General features: G+C 45.6%; 1 long non-coding RNA gene across 1 annotated transcript; it reads right to left on the bottom strand.

Annotated features, from left to right (window-relative positions):
• Positions 1–12,100: 12,100 nt before the first annotated feature.
• On the bottom strand, positions 12,101–14,919 carry LOC125923970 (uncharacterized). Its single transcript, XR_007458207.1, has 2 exons — positions 14,697–14,919; positions 12,101–13,606 (listed from the first exon to the last, which is right to left on the bottom strand). It is a non-coding gene; the product is annotated as an uncharacterized LOC125923970 (long non-coding RNA).
• Between the last annotated feature and the right edge of the window lie 1,316 nt (positions 14,920–16,235).

The raw sequence follows: 16,235 nt of genomic DNA, 5'->3' as shown, positions 1-16,235 counted from the left end.
TCTTTGAAACTCTCACAACAGAACCGCCCTGAGGTGGTTCTATTATGCCCCTTTTTATAGATGGGGAAACTGAGGCTCAGAGAGGTATAGTGACTCACCTGTGTTTCTAAGAATGTGAAAGCTGGCATTTTCAGTGAAGCGTGCTGATTCCAGAGTCATCATACTTTTTTTTCTTTTTTTTAATGTTTATTTTTGAGAGAAGGAGAGAGAGAGCAGGAGTGGGGGAGGGGCAGGGAGAGAGGGGGCACAGAAGATCTGAAGCAGGCTCCACCCTGACAGCAGAGCACCCAGGGTGGGGCTTGAACTCATGAACCATGAGATCATGACCTCAGTCAAAGTCAGATGCTTAACCAACCGAGCTACCAAGGCACCATTCTTAACCATGATTTTCTTAGGGCTGATAGTTAGGAGTTCTCAGGTATAACTTCATTTATACAACCCTGGCTAAGTTGATTCACTCTACGTTTCAGCTTTCCAGTCTCTAAAATAGTAATAATGATAGTACCTGCCCACCTTATATCCTGAACTTAGTATATCTGGCACATAAAAGTCAAGAGAAGAGGAAGAAATGAATGGCAAATTGTAATTGTCGTTCTATATGTGGTGGAACCAGAGGGATCTGGACAAAGTGGCCCTTCTAATTTCTTCAGCATCATGCATTACAAAGACCTGGGTATACGGGTTCCTTTGCTCCTAAACCCTCGTAGTCCGTTGTGGTCAATTGAAAAAACTCTTCATTCAGGTTTAGTGTAACAGGTCTACCTAGCAAAAATAGAAAAATTCTGGTAATTTTTCATGAGTATAAACCGTGTGGAATCAAACCAAAGTATTTAGTTGTCAGAGCAACAGTTAAAAAGTTAGGTTATTAACATCGACTTTCTATTCGCGGGTCACACTCACTAGTTGGTGCTCCACGGTTCTGGTCTAATATTTGGTCCCAGTGACGACCCTATTTCTAACATGTCTGCCCTGTAAGGACTACAGACACATGCATTTAGCCGGAGAATGTCCCAGAAGCAAAGAAGTCTTATTACAAGACCTAACCAGAAAGAAGGAGAAATAACAATTGTTCTTTGTGATTGTTCTTTGTGAGACACCGATGTCTTAGTAGTCTTCCTTTAAACCAGCTGGAAAAAAGAGAAATTATTTGCACCCTTAACTAAGAGGAGGACAAAGCTGTGTGACTCGTGATCAGGTTGGCTGCTCAGTCTCCACGGGGCAGGAAGTGAGAGTGAGCTCCAGATGAGTGAGGGCCCTGTCTGAGGGGGACTGGCTGTAATTCCCTCAATTCACAGGCAGAGACAAAACGTGTTCACGTCATGCTACAGTTGATCCTCGAACAACAGAAGTTTGAACTGTGCCATCCACATGCATGCAGATTTTGTTCAATCGATACAGCACAGTGCTATCCTTCTGATTTTCCTCACACGTTCTCTCTAGCTTACTTCATTGGAAGAGTGCATGATATATGTATAGAGCAGTATGAAATACGTGTAACATACAAAATGTGTGCTAATCGACTGTTTATGTTATCAGCCAGTCCTCCGGTCAACAGTAGGCTATTAGTAGTTAAGTTTGGGGCAGTCCAAGTTATACCTGGATTGCCGATGGTGCAGGGGGTTCCTAACCCCTGAGTTGTTCAGAGGTCAAGTGTCCTTGGCGGACCCAACTGAGGAGCAGGGCCCCAGAGGGAAGGCTCATCCTGAAGGCCCTGCATGTGCTTCAGCAGCAGCTGAGCAGCGACACTTGGCCATGCAGCCCGGCAAAATTAAAAACATCAGGCTGGACCAAGTGTTGGGGGGGATGTGGGGGACAACCGCTCGTGTGAGCGAACCCTCACTCCTTTTTATGTGGTAAGGAAATCGAGGATCTAATCAGTAGCCTTAATTGAAAGGCTCAGTGAAGGGGATCTTGAAGCTCCTCTTCCTGCCACTAATTGTAATTTTAGCTCTCTCGCCGTGTATTGACAGGAGTGACGGGGATGGGTGAGGTGCCCTGGAACCCACTGAAACCTGCAAAACCCCCTGTGGAGCCAGGTCCACAAATGTACGTGGGGGTTCCGTCCCCTCCAGCCTGTTTCTCTCAAGGGCCTTAAGTCTGCCACCTGTGCGTGCTCGCTGCCACACCGAGCCTCCTTCTGCCAGAGGAGGAAGACTTGGCCTGTGGCACCCCCTCTGCCACCTTCCCTGAAAAAGCCACATTCATAAATCATGGGTAGGAGTGGGGCGTGGGGGAGGGGAGTGGGGGAGGGGCGCAGAGAAAGGGGTGGGGGGGTGGGGAAGGTTCGACAAGATTGGGAGGTGGGGAGGAAATGAACCAGCAGAGGGGTAGCAAGGAATGCCATTTAGGACCTTCAACGGGCTTTTAACGAAGGCCGCCCACCCCCCAACCCCCGCCTTGGTTTTTGCGGTGTTGAATGCCCCTACTAAGTGCTAAATTAAAGTTTGCCATAGTGCTAATTGTGGGACCACTTTGGTACACACGGCTTGCTGTTATACAGGATGAGCTTCCCCTTGCAGGAATTAAGGCTTTAATGGTGCCTCTTTTGTGCTTTCACCAATTTAGAGCCAGAGCAAAACACAATCATGCCAAAGGCTGTTGATGGATTAGGTGGTGGCTTTTGCCTCCTTACTGTGTGCCTGCCTTTTCCTCCGATCGGCTCTGTGCTGGCTCCTATCGTCTTCTAAATGATCTGTTCCTCTTTTTGCTTGACAGCGTTAGAAGTTATAAGGGTATTATCTGAATCCAAATTAAATTTTTCTTTTCTTTTTTCTTTTCTTTTTTTTTAAGAAAATGCAAAGAAGAGAAAGTTCTTTTTAGGGGCAGCACAATTCACTCCAGACGAATCAAACAGGAAAGACATGTAAAAGCAGCTGTGGTTTTCAAAATCTATGAAGCCGAAGAAACCCCCAATCAACTGTAGTCCTGCCTGGATACAGCAGGCATAGCCTCTTCTCTACCTCAGGATCAGGATTCCCACCTGAAAAAAGTGAAAGACTCACACTTACTAATCTCAGAGTGGCAATTGGTGGATTTAACAGTGCCCTGAAAATGAGACGCCCCTGTTTAATGAAGCATCTCATTCAAAGGTTCATTTGGCTAATAAAACCCCGTTTTTCACTGGTGTTTGAAGCTGGCCCATTATTCTCTTGCGTGTGGTTTGAACCAGTTTTCCGTGAGCTGTGGTGGCTCCTGAGGATGGATGTGAATGGCACTTATTAGAAAGGGAAGAGCTCATGAATTCAGATCATCCTTAATGCTGAAATGAGCTGTAATGAAGGCCTGAGATCAAAGTGCTTGAGGAGTAACGGCAGATGAATGGGCCCCAGCGCTCCGGTCTGGGTTGCTGCAGAAAAGGATTAGGAAACTTCACTTAAGTAGCCAGAAAGGTTTCCACGGGCTAGCCTGCTCTGCAGTTAATTGTTTATGGGATTCGTGGGTGCAAGATACCTTTAACAGATATACAGAGAGTCTCCCTCAGAGAAAACCGTGTTATCAGAAGCTTTCCGAGAGGGAAAGGACAGGCTTTAAGTTAGTAGCAAGAGGAACAGAAGCAAGGCCATTCTTACCTCACTGGGAGTGGGGAGGGAGGGAGAGAGCCCAGGGAAGAGCACAGAGCCAGAAAAGGGGGGCAGAAAGGGAAAGGAGGAAGGAGGGGCCACCGTCAACACCCGCCACTTTCCCCTAGCCTGCAGAAGAGCACAGAACCTCCTTCCAGGGAGAAACACATCCCTGAGTGTTTTCTAAATCCTGCACGTGAAGTAAAGCAGGGTGCTGGAATCCCAGCCAGGGTCCCTCCCTGCCACACATTAGAGCAGCAAGACGCAGGGGAATCGAAAGCAGATGCAGCCTAAGTGCTCCAACATTGCACTCTCCTCCTTGAAAAGATGTCAAGGATTATTTGTGTTACCTCTCTGCAAGAAGCAGAGACGTTCTCTTAAAGGATGAATGAAAGATGAGTACAAAGAGTTAATTTGAAGCCAATCAAGCCCTGTGTTCATCTACCGCCTCAGAAATCCTTCTGTTTTAATGATGAATTTATTTTCAAAGCCGTGCCGGTCCTTTTGAGGTGAATTCCACCTCTCACAGCTGCACAATGTGCCCTGCAGTGTTGGGCTTTCTCGCCCACCTGCTCTTTGTAAACCAGCGTGGACTTCCCAGAGCTGAGAGCGTGCCAAGCTGGCTGAGCCCACAGAAGAGCCATCCTCAGCCCGCAGCCACCTAAGTGTCAGTGAATACACCACAAACCCCTGCAAAACAGGCAGAGCACCTCGGGGGGAGCCGCACGACCACATGGTAAAGCCACAGACTCCCTCTCACCTTGCAAAGGACCCTCTTGAATTCTCTATGGTCGATCTGTTAACCTAACTTGGCTTCCCCCACTGCCCTGTTCAAAGGCAACTGCGTTGAAAATATTATTTGCAAAAATTTTTTAAAACATCACACCTGGAGAACCCTAAACAAAATTCCTCTTTCGTATTCCAAGTACAACTCCTGAAGAGACTAGAGGGTTCTATCTACTTTAACTGGGATAGACTTGACATGTTTGTTTTGAAATAGCACCTACCCATGACTTTAAAAGTTCCACTTAATAGATTTTGGTTCCCTTTTTTCCTTCTTCATTCAAACACATCTAATTGTAGTGTTCTGAAATTTAAATGTGGTTGCTACACATTTGGTTATCAACAAAGAATTTCTAGGTTAATGCAGAACCACATTTAATAGGCAGAATGCTATATCCCTTTGTGCCTTTGAGGGCATCCATAGTTCTCTTAACTAAAGGATTATGAGATCTGACCCTCACAGTGAAATGCACCCTATTGCCCTCTGTAAGAAGATTTATCTTTTAGCTCACTGAGTCATCTGAGATCCAAAATTACCTACCCACTCCCGACGTTATGGCAGACAGAGAAAAAGGGAAACATTGTTCCACGTTACCTATTTTATAATTATGGTTCTTTGGGAAAATGTACAATTTGCTCTCAACCGAGCTCAATGAAATGTATATAGCTTAAACTTTTATTCTTCTCTTGCAACCTCAATACCTAATTTTTCACATTCTTGCAGTTCTCTCAAAGTTGACCAAGAATCTCAACATAAGGTAATGGAACAATTGGTGTGTGTCTCGTTGGTGATATTGATTGTAACAGTAGTAGGCTGAAGTCAGAGGACTGGATTGTACTGAGATTCATCGAATAAGGTTTGATATTAGCATCCTAGCTTTCTATGGGTCTTAGCTCAAACTGTGAATAAGACAAAGATCACTGTTTATGTTACAGCATCATGTAATTTCAAAATCTATAAAATACAGCTCACAAGTCTTACTCAGGTAGCAATTTAAAGATTTGCAGAGAGAGAGAGCGCTTCAGGGAAGTATACAATCGTTCCTGTTGAAGAGAGAGAATTTGCGTACCCCCAAGTATGAAGAACGAAACTTATAGGATGCCTCCGTTAGCTCTCATCCCCACTTCCAGCCTCAGTGTCACGGTGCACCCACGAGTGACTGTCCTATCACACGTGCGGGCTGCTAGGCCAGCGAACTCTGTAGAGATGGCTAAGAGTATTTGCAGACAACTTTCCTTCTCCTCTTTCCCACACACCATCTTGCTTAAGACTTGGGTTGGGCACACAATGTAATCACCCAGATCGGTTATTTCAGTTAACTTTACCTAAATACTTAAATATATTCTTCCGATTGTGGGAACTGCATTGCTTCCCCCTGAAAATCTAAAGCAGAGTCTAATAAGAAGACTATAAATCCTCATTGTGAACCTATTGGCTGCTCTTCCCCTGATTCTGGATTTCTTACACAAAATTGACTTGTTGGGGATGTAAATTAATGAGCCCTCTGACTCCTGATGCAGTTCCTTCGCTGTGCACTGTAGACTAGGCAATCCCTAGAAATATCAGGACAGTAGTTTGGAGTTTGGGCCCACCTCATATTTTAAGAATCTCAAAGCTGTGCTATGAAGGTTTTAAAGATCTGCTGATGGGTGTTTGGCTAGACTGGACGGTTCACGGTGAAACCCTCAAAGCCCAGCACAGTGTATGCACAGTACATGGTAGGTTGAAGCACAACTGAGCTGCCTTGCGGCATCCCTCCTGCCTCTCCTCCGTTGGGTAGCAGCTGTGCAGTTTGTATGGGATTGTCTATCTCTCCTCCAACTCCAGGGGCAGACACTAAATAGCCTAGACCAATTTCCTATCCACGGTGATTAGTTTAGAGAAGTTTAGAGAAGGCACGTGACCCAAGTTAGTCTAATGAGTGAAGCCCAGACTTTTGTTTGCTAATTAGGAGAGAAATTCTTTTTTACTCAAGACACAGTGGTGAGCCTTAAAGTAAAACAGCCATTTTTCTACTAGGAGAAAAACCAGTCTGAGAATAAAGACAGTACCCAGAGGGGAGCCAGCACTGAGAGAAGTTTAAAGAACCAGAGCCCTGATCAGCCCATCCTAAAGCTTGAAATAACCCTTTGTGAGTCATATAATCCAACAACTTATCTTTATTGCTTAAGCTACCTTGAGCTTCAGTTATGTACAATCAGAAGCTTCCAAATTAACACAAGATGGCTCAATAAATATTTGTTGAGTGATTGCATAGTTACATATACTATCACTTTGTCCACATAAAAATATAACATTATTAACCACCACATTTCTGTTACTAAAGTTCCTATCATCCGCAAGCTCTAGAAATGATTTGAGAATTCCGAAGTATTGTGTTTTTCATCCATGGAATAAACCACTGCCTGACGAGTTAGTAGACAGAAAAAGATGCTATGGGTTCCTGAAAGGTTTCTATTTGCTTCCATAGACATAAAAGATGTTACATGTGCTCACTATAGAAATATGAAGTGAACCACAGAGCTTAACGTTTATTTATTTTTGGGACAGAGAGAGACAGAGCATGAACGGGGGAGGGGCAGAGAGAGAGGGAGACACAGAATCGGAAGCAGGCTCCAGGCTCTGAGCCATCAGCCCAGAGCCCGACGTGGGGCTCGAACTCACGGACCACGAGATCGTGACCCGAGCTGAAGTCAGACACTTAACCGACTGAGCCACCCAGGCGCCCCACAGAGCTTAAAATTGTTAAGGTAGAAATCTTTTAAACAAACCCCCTAATGGTTCACCATGAGGAAAACAAGAACATCTCAGAAATAGTGATGGATTTGTTCTAGACCATCCATCCTCTCGCCTGGTCTTCCAGTGACCGATGGCTCACAGCTATAAGATAACTGGCTCTAAGCCCTCCAAATACCATCGCCATGCAAAGTTAATTGGTGCCCCCACCAATCCTAGAAGTGAGGCCTAACAGGGCAGGAACTTGACTTATTCTCCACTGTCTCCACACCTAGTATGCGACATACGATACACGCCTACATGTGATCAGCCCATGACACGTAATAGGCTCTCAGTCATTATTTGTGGAGTAAATGAATGATGACAGTTTATGACTTGCATCTCATTTTCCCTCACGCCTCATCTTCCTTCATCTTATTCTGGGCTTCGTGTAAGTAGGAGGACGTGAAAGACACAATTTAATTAATTTAGGTTTTTCCCCAAGCTGCTCTTTGATCATTTTGATTCTCATCAGGTTCCTTCATCCATCTAAACTCTCTTCAAGATACTCTCACATGCACTCAAGGCATTTTTCTCAATGGAAAATGCACCAAGTGTGCCTCTAAGGAGAAAATCTAGTGAATCTTTAGCATGAAGAAGAGGATGGAAGTGACCATTCGTTTGCCGGCAGTGAGATCGTAGGAAAGTCACTTTCCCTCTCTGGGTTTCAATTTACTCATCCCTAAAAGAAGAGAGTTCTCTTCTCTTTACAGTTTCCTGTATGAGCAGCTTTTGGAGCTGTGTTTCATAGAGCCCAAGGAATTTTGTAGAGAAGAAAGAGAAAGGGAGAAGGCCAGAGCCCGGACAGTCCTCCACTCCCACATGAGCACGAGACGATTCTGAAGCAGACTGTCCAAGTTCAAATAGCAGCCCTACTAATTACCAGCTGTGTGATGTTAGACAAGTTACTTTCCTTTTCTGTGCCTCAGTTTCCTCGCCTGTAAATAGGGATGACAATAATATTTCTTTATAGGGTATTACGAGGATTAAATAGATCAATATATAAAACTTGGTATGTGAAAAATGCTATATAAATTCTAACTTTTATTTATTTATTTTTGAGAGAGAGGGAGAGAGAGCACAAGCAGAGGAGGGACAGAGAGAGACAGGGGCGGGGAGAGAGAGAGGGGGAGAATCCCAAGCAGGCTGTGCACTGTCAGTGCAGAACCTGATGCGGGGCTTGAACTCATGAACCGTGAGGTCATGACCAGAGCCGGAATCGAGAGTCAGACACTTAACTGACTGAGCCACCCAGGGGCACCAAAAAATGCTATATAAATTTTAGATATTATTGTCTGTTTCATATAATGGAGTTCCCCATAATGTTTAGGTTTAAAGGGTTTAAAGGTCTTCTGCCAACAAAACAAAAACTACTTAAAAATTTTAAAGCGCTCAGGGTATTTAATTAGGATGCAACAGGGAATACTAATTACCAGGGCTCCAGTAGACTGATACCAATGTCTCAGCCACTGCCACTGCCCCACCATTGTCAGTAACACCACGCCGCCCCGCAGCCAGACTCCGTCCGGTGTGTTTAACTCAGCACAATGAGCCGCCGCTACTCACGTGAGCTTGCTTTTTCTTCTGAAGATTATTCTGTGGTTCCATTCAAATGGCCTCTGCGTGGCTGGGCGACTGATCCCGGGTACTAGACAGAGAAGGGCTCCGTGGCTAATCGCCTGCATTCCTGCGAAGACTGAGGAAAAGATAAATTTCCTTAACAGGCAACATTTCAGGGAAGGCATTTTCTTAACAGAAAATGGTGAATATCTGAAAAGATAGAAACCTCAGGCAGTTTAAAATTTGCAAGAAAGAAGTGCCTGGCAGTTCAACTGCTTTAAAATTCCTTTACCAAAGATACCATATGAATCTAAATAAAACCTGAATGATTATGGTAATTATCCACACTAATAACCTTGCTCAGAAACTTCTTTATCTGGGGTTTCACTTCCTGAACGTTGTAAAGACTGCCAGGCATCTCCTTCTTTCCCTTACCTGGGGAAGAAGGTTTAAGTTAATTGACATCATTCTCCAGAACTGAGATTATGGTACAATCAATTTTTGGACTCACCCAATCCCTTCACACCCTGACCTGAGCATTGATCCCATCCTTCAGCAAGCCCCACTTTCCTAGTTTGCTCCCCAAATGTTCAGCTCTCATCTCCTTTGATATTTGGCCTGCATTTAGAAATGTTTAATATTTGCTTTCCATCCGTCTCCCTCCCTTCTTCTCCTTCTCTCCTTGAACTCACTCAGTGTAAAGAAATTTTAAAAATCCTTCAGCCTGTTCCTCAGTACCAAGGCTGGACAGGGGCGTCTCTGTCCCAGAAATATGCTAAGATTAATCCAATTTGCAAGGGCATGTGGGAGCTGTAAATATTTATGGGCAACAGAGGAGAAATTGACCCAAGCACACAAAGTAAAGGAACTGGGCAGAGGAATGGCCAAACATCAGTGACCCCAGATGTCGCTCCCTGGGCGCCAGGTGCAATTAGCCACCAGTGCCTCTCTTTGGGGATGGGAAGTGGCAGGAAGGTGGGAAGTCTATCCTGGCATCAGAAGCATTCTCTCTCCCTTTCCTCTACCCCCAGCCCATTTCTAACTAGCAGTCTGCTGGAGGTTTTAGGGACCAATCTAGTAGTCAGAAACTTCCCACCCTCCAGCCTGCCTGTGCCTGGCTTCCATGACTGACTTACACTTGTGCGGAAGGAGGAAACAGATGCTCACCCTCTGCTCCCCCAACCCCCAGCCTCCAAATCTGTTAGAAGATGTCAAGGGATTCATAGCTTTTTCCACACCTGTACCCAAGCACATGTGAATTGTTTCGAGGTCTAGGGTTTAAGACTGGAAATGTCAAAATCCACAGGAGAGTTTCGACAATGTTCTCCGTCTTTATTACAGTGTAGACAGAATAATTTAGAAATGAATACATTGGCTTATGACTAGATGACTTATTACTAGACATTTATTATTTACAGCAGAAAACTTCTACTGAAGGGGCCACGAGCCCCTTCTTGCCCTCTGCCAGGAATGGGGAACTCACTACCACCAAAGGCAACTCTGTCATGTTGGCCCAGTTTTGTTCATTAGCAATATATCTTGAAATATTTTGAATTGCTTCTTAATGGCATATATTTACTGATCTTTTCCCTACATCTTAGGGTTTTATAATTTTATTTAATGTTTTATTTACTTTTGAGCAAGCGCAAGCAGGGGAGGGACAGAGAGAGAGGGAGACAGGGGATCCAAAGTAGGCTCTGTGCTGACAGCAGCGAGCCCAGTGTGGGGCTTGAACTCAGGAACCATGAGACCATGGCCTGAGCTGAGGTGGGACCCTTAACTGACTGAGCCGCCCAGGTGCCCCCTAGGGTTTTATGTAAGTAATCACACATTGCTACTTTGTAGCGTCCATTTGCTTATCTTTCTTTTTATTTGCTCATGCCTGCCCAGGACCTCAAGTCTTCTTTTTTGGGAATTATTCTCCATTGTGTGCATCTTAGAGGGAGGCAGGGCCCTCCATCCCACCGTGGATGTGGAGGGGACTGCGCATTCCCTCTACTCACTCCCAGACAGCCAACATACAGTCAGATAGCCAATTGGAAGCTCTGAGTAGGATTTTTAATAAGAGAGAGGATGGGAGGGGCAGGCGCGGGCCAGAACCATCGGTGGAAGGAGGCGGGTCCAGCAGCAGTGGCCACAGCGTGCAGTGCTGGTACCAGGTGGCACCCTAGCTAGATGGCTCTGACAGCGTGACCGCGGCTCAGTCCTCTGCTGCCAGCCTCACTTGGTTCCTGAGTGTTTTCCCCACCAGGCTTTCCGGTCTTCTGATGATCCTACAGGTCACCCAGTAACCTTCCAACAAATTCCTTTTTTTGACTAAGACAGCCAGAGGCATTTTCTGTTGTTAGCAACCACCAGCCCTGACTGAGACAGTCTTTCAAATATTTGAGGATATAGTTATCATGCACTCTTTTTAGTTATCATGCACTTTTTTTCCCTTTGAAGCCTCCCTACTTCCTCCAACAATTTTCTAGATGGCTCTCTTTCCTGTCCCCTCACCACCCTTATTGCTCACCTATTGACATGCCCGGTTGTCTCCACGCACCCCAGGGAGGCAGGACTAGAAGCGCTATTCTCCCTCTTTCTAGATCTAGACAGGATCGTCTATTAATGTTAATGCTACCTCGGATCCTAGCCACATTACACTGTTCACCTGTACTGAGTCAGATAAAATCCCCAATTCTTTTTCTACATGTTATAGTTAGCCATATCTCCCTCATTTCATAGTTGCGTGTGTATGGTGGGGGGAGGATTAATTTGCAAGTCCTGGTCATTCACAGGGTCAGAATTGCTCCGCTCGGGGGATTTCAAATTCCCCAATAGTTAGGTCCCTGCCCCTTTTCTCCTATGAATGAGTCCTCCTTCATACCCCATTTCCCCACTGAGTTTCTGGCTGTCCCCATTTCCAAATCCACCCTCTTCCCAGTGGACTGGAGAGCGTGCCCTGAACGTCACATTCTCCAATACTGAGTCATCAGGTTGTGCAGCTGAGCATCCCCCATGAAAACCACCTGTTAGCAAGGCCACCGCGCAGTCACTTGCTCAGCCCCTGTTTCACACGCACACGCTGGGTGTCAGTCCCGGGAGGTAATTGGGTGGCTTTAGGCATGGCACCCGTTCTTTTCCTCTCAAACTGGTCTTCCAGTTCATCTTGAACTTTAGGTTTATGTCTCAAATAACTGAAACGTGTGTCAGCGCCTTTTCTTAATTGGTCTTGGGCATGGGGGAATAAGGAATAAAAAGGAGGAGATTACACTTGTTGGATGCTTATCATATACCCAGCGTGGTGCTAGATACCTTACAAGCTTTGTCTAATTTGTCTTATGCACCAGCTCTCTGTGATAGACGTGATTGTCACAATTTTACAGACCAGGCAACTGCGTCTCAGGAAAGATAAACAACACCCATCAAGTGGCAAGTCTAGAATTCAAATGCAGGTTTATTTCCCTCCAAACTCTCCTGGCCCTGCGCTGCCGTGGCCCATGGAGCTGAAGCGTGGGAGGGAGAGATTAGAGCACGGAGCCCACTGAAGCCCACAGTCCCCTTCTGAATTCACTTCACCATGGCAATAGGGTATGGGGCTCCAGGATGACACATAGTCTGCGGGGGCATTTCTCCTGAGAAACAGCCTGGCAGCCTCGTCAATCCCTTGTATAAAAAATGGAGTCAACACGTTCAGATGGTCATATACCCTGGGGTGTCCTAATCCTCAACCTACCTCTTAACTCTAAAGGTTATTTCACCAAGAGCATCCCACCAGTCCATCATGCTGCCCAGAGCTTTGAGAGAGGACCCACGATCCCCCTGGGGACCAAAAATGCTAAAATAGGAACAGGCCTAATCCTCCTCCTGGCCTCACCGTGACTTAAGCTGAAAGGAGTGGGGAGACCTGGGACCTGGTTGGTCAAGGCTTTCCATCCCCCTCAGACTTCCCTTCAAAAGGGCGAAGCCACTCACAGGCACCCACACTCTGAAAACTCAATTTTGGTAAGTGGCCTGAATCATTACCACAACCAAACCTTCTCTATGAAGTGTTTACAAATAGAAAAATTGTCCGGTTCTAATTCTGTTTGATTGATTCTGCCAAAGAAGAAGGGAAGAATGAAAGTCTGGGTAATCCACAAACTAGAAAATTGGTGTCTGATGAGAGCTGACGGTATCTTCTTGGAGGCCATGCAAGGCCAACAGCACTGGCCTACTTTTGTTTTGAAACCTCCCATCCCAGAGCCACAATTGCTACCACTTTGGTGGCAGAAGGAAGATGTTTACCCTTCACAAAGACAGCAAGCTTTCCAGCCCCTTCTGTAATCTCCCAGGCCACTAAGGGGCCAGCCACATGGTGTCGGCAGATGCAGAGAGGGGCTGGCAATTCTCATACCAGGAATTCCTCCGCTGTCCTTCCAGCATCAATTACAGATCGCCTCCCTTCCTTCCAGCGGCAGAGAACCTGAGGCTTCGCTCCTGACTCCCAGCTTCCCACCCAGGCCTGACAGCAATTTGTAACCCCCGCTTACACAGGCTCTCTTACTGTCTGCATTTTTGTTTGGAAAATGAGCAATTTGCTGTTGGTCGCTTGGCTCCTCTGTGAAGTCGGCAGAAAGGACGGCTCACCGAGGGGGACAGATGGTCAGTGAAAGCAAGAGTCAGACCGTCAAGCTCATCGCCCAAGCCTTGCCCCCGCCTGGATCCCGTAAGTAGTTTTGTTACACAGGGTTGCTCTCCAGAAGCCGAGCGCCAGCTCTCCGTGTGTGGTATTTGCAGCGACAGAGAAACCAACCCAGAAGGAAGCGTTTTTTGTTGTCGTTGTTTTTTTTTTGTTTTGTTTTGTTTTTTTGGCGAGATGTCTGGGAGGTCTGGGCAAATGCAGCGCCCTTCCGGCCAGCCACTTTCTTCTGAAAGACTGTCTTCTTCTTTGGAGGGATGAGACCTGGGAGTGAGGGAAAAGAGGTGGCAAAAATTTGTCCTAGCTCACACTCCAGGGATGAAACAAACCAACGCACTTGTCAAGTGATAAAGACACGGTGAGGAAATCAAAAACCACAGCCGAAGCTTATTGCCTCAACGGCTGCGACATTATCTCACCACTCATTTGGAACATATGTTCAACAGCAGGGTGAGGATTTGGGGTCTCAACTGTGCTCTGAACGCAGAGGGGAAGAGGAGAGAAACATTGCGTGGGAGAGGCCCCTGTGACAAATCCTGCAGAAATGCTGAGACCCGCCTTCCCCTCCCTTCTTCCTCCCGGTGCCCTCACCACCATCCCTACCAGATGCGAACTGTTTTGTCATCGGGACCCATAGTCGACACATGGGGCACTTCCAGCTACCTGTGTTCCACGTTTGCAGAGAGGATGTAGTCTCATCTCGGCCGCCCTCCCCCCACCTACCCCGGTCAGGGAGAAAAGGTGCAGACTCACACTCTTATCAAGCATTCAAAGGATTTCATGGGAACACCACACTTTGTTCTATTCTGGCTTCCCTCACAAGGGGTGGGGGGCGGCACATCTTCAAACGCCCGCTGGCTTAAATGGTGACAGCTGCATGCAACGGGCATGCTCACAGCCCGCCTGGTGCAATGAGAGATATAACTGCAGGGTAGGACTTCAAAGGCAGACCCACTGTGGCCATTCCAGCAGCCCGGGGGGCTGCCGCCTCCAGTTGGTGGCTCTCCGCATGCAACAAGTGAGCCAAGGGAAACTAAGAAATTAGACCTTTCCCACGTGCACTGTGAGTTATGACGCAAGGAGGCAAGAGTGAGGCAGGAGAGGTGTCGAGGGCTTTCTGCAAAGTCCTAAACACATTTGTCCTAGACAGATGTTTTTGTCCTAGGTAGACAGATAGTGGAGAAGACAGGCTCATCATAGATAGCATGTTAGTCTGGCCAACACTCTTCCTTTTATAATAGATTATGCATCACATTTTAGAAGACAGAATTGAGCTAAAATGTTTATGTGTGTGTGTGTGTGTGTGTGTGTGTGTGTGTGTATCCCTTTCTCTGATGTCACCTAAATTACCCACCTTTGCAGAAATCACTTATTAAAAGTTGGTTTTATGTTAAAATGTCTGGTGGCCGTTGATCTTTGACTTAGGAGCCGTTACGGGAGAACTGTCACACAGAAGATTCCAGAGGTGACTTGAAATCTTCGGTTCCTTGCAATGGGTAGCACAGATGGCTGTTTAAGGAACCACATGAAAGAGCCACCGTGAAAGGTAGTCATTTCCTGTCTTCTCCATCTGGCAGGTCCTAACGAAATACACCCCAAGGAACAGACTCACTATGACATTATACGGATATATGTGGCTATTGATGCTTTGGCAAGGCTATTTATTTTGGTAAATTGCCTCCCTTGGCCCCACCACCCAGCTTAGCCCAATCACTCCTTTGTGCGTGTCAAAATCCTGACAGAACGTGGGCAAGTTTACATAAGCTCTCTGAGCCTCAGCTTTCTCATCTGTGAAATGGGAATGAAAATACTTTATGATAAATGCAATACGTTTGCTTTGCTTCAGTGAGGTTGAGTTGGTTCTGCAACTTAAAAGGAGCCTGATGATGAATAAATTATGATGTCTTCACAGGATGGAATGCACAGAATTCAAATGTGGGAATACGATACAACCGAAAATGTCTTAAGACACCAGGAAAATATTACACTGTGATTGTTAAGTGGAAAGAGCAAAGTTTCAGAAGAATAAATGATGTAAAATTTATGTAAAATTATTAACATAATGTATATTTTTTAACATAATGTATGTGTGTTTTTATGTATGTTTACATAAAATTTATGTAAAATTAACATAATGTATCACACGGTCAGTACTTAAAATATGTAAGTCATTATCACTCTTACCTCTCCTTGGAGCCCAGATCCAAAACCATTCCTCTTATCTGATTGTCCAGACAGAGATAATCCCTCCTTACAGCTCCATATAGCCAGCCTGACTTTAGCATGTACGACTATATACCTTGGATTATTTTCATTTATGGTATGTTTTAAATGTCACCTGATAATAAATATTCCTCCTTCTCGTTTTGCTTCAGTTAGGCTGAGTTGACCCTGCAACTTGAAAGTGAGTCTAAATAATAAATTATTGCATAGGGGCGCCTGCATGGCTCAGTGGGTTAAGTGTCCGACTTTGGCTCAGGTCATGATCTCGCAGTTTGTGAGTTCAAGTCCTCCATCGGGCTCCCTGCTGTCAGCAAGCCTGGAGCCTGCTTTGGATCCTCTGTCTCTCTCTCTCTCTCTCTCTCCATCCCTCCCCAACTCTCTCTCTCTCTCTCTCAAAAATAAACATTAATAAATTATGGTATATTCTTATGATGGAATATAATATAACCAAGAATGTCTTAAGACATGGGGAAAATGTTAATTTGTAACTAAGTGAAAAAAGTGACATGAAAACTGTTAAAGCAATAAAACAGACTGCCCCCCCCAAAACAAGTGTGTACCACACACACACACACACACACACACACACACACACGCATATACACACACACATAGAGAAAGCACTACTAGGAAATATACCAAATAATAACAGTGAAGGTTATTGGGGCAT

The sequence above is a fragment of the Panthera uncia genome, chromosome B1 (assembly GCF_023721935.1).
Source record: "Panthera uncia isolate 11264 chromosome B1, Puncia_PCG_1.0, whole genome shotgun sequence".
Classification (NCBI taxonomy): Eukaryota; Metazoa; Chordata; class Mammalia; order Carnivora; family Felidae; genus Panthera; species Panthera uncia.
This window is presented reverse-complemented; position numbering and strand designations above follow the sequence as displayed.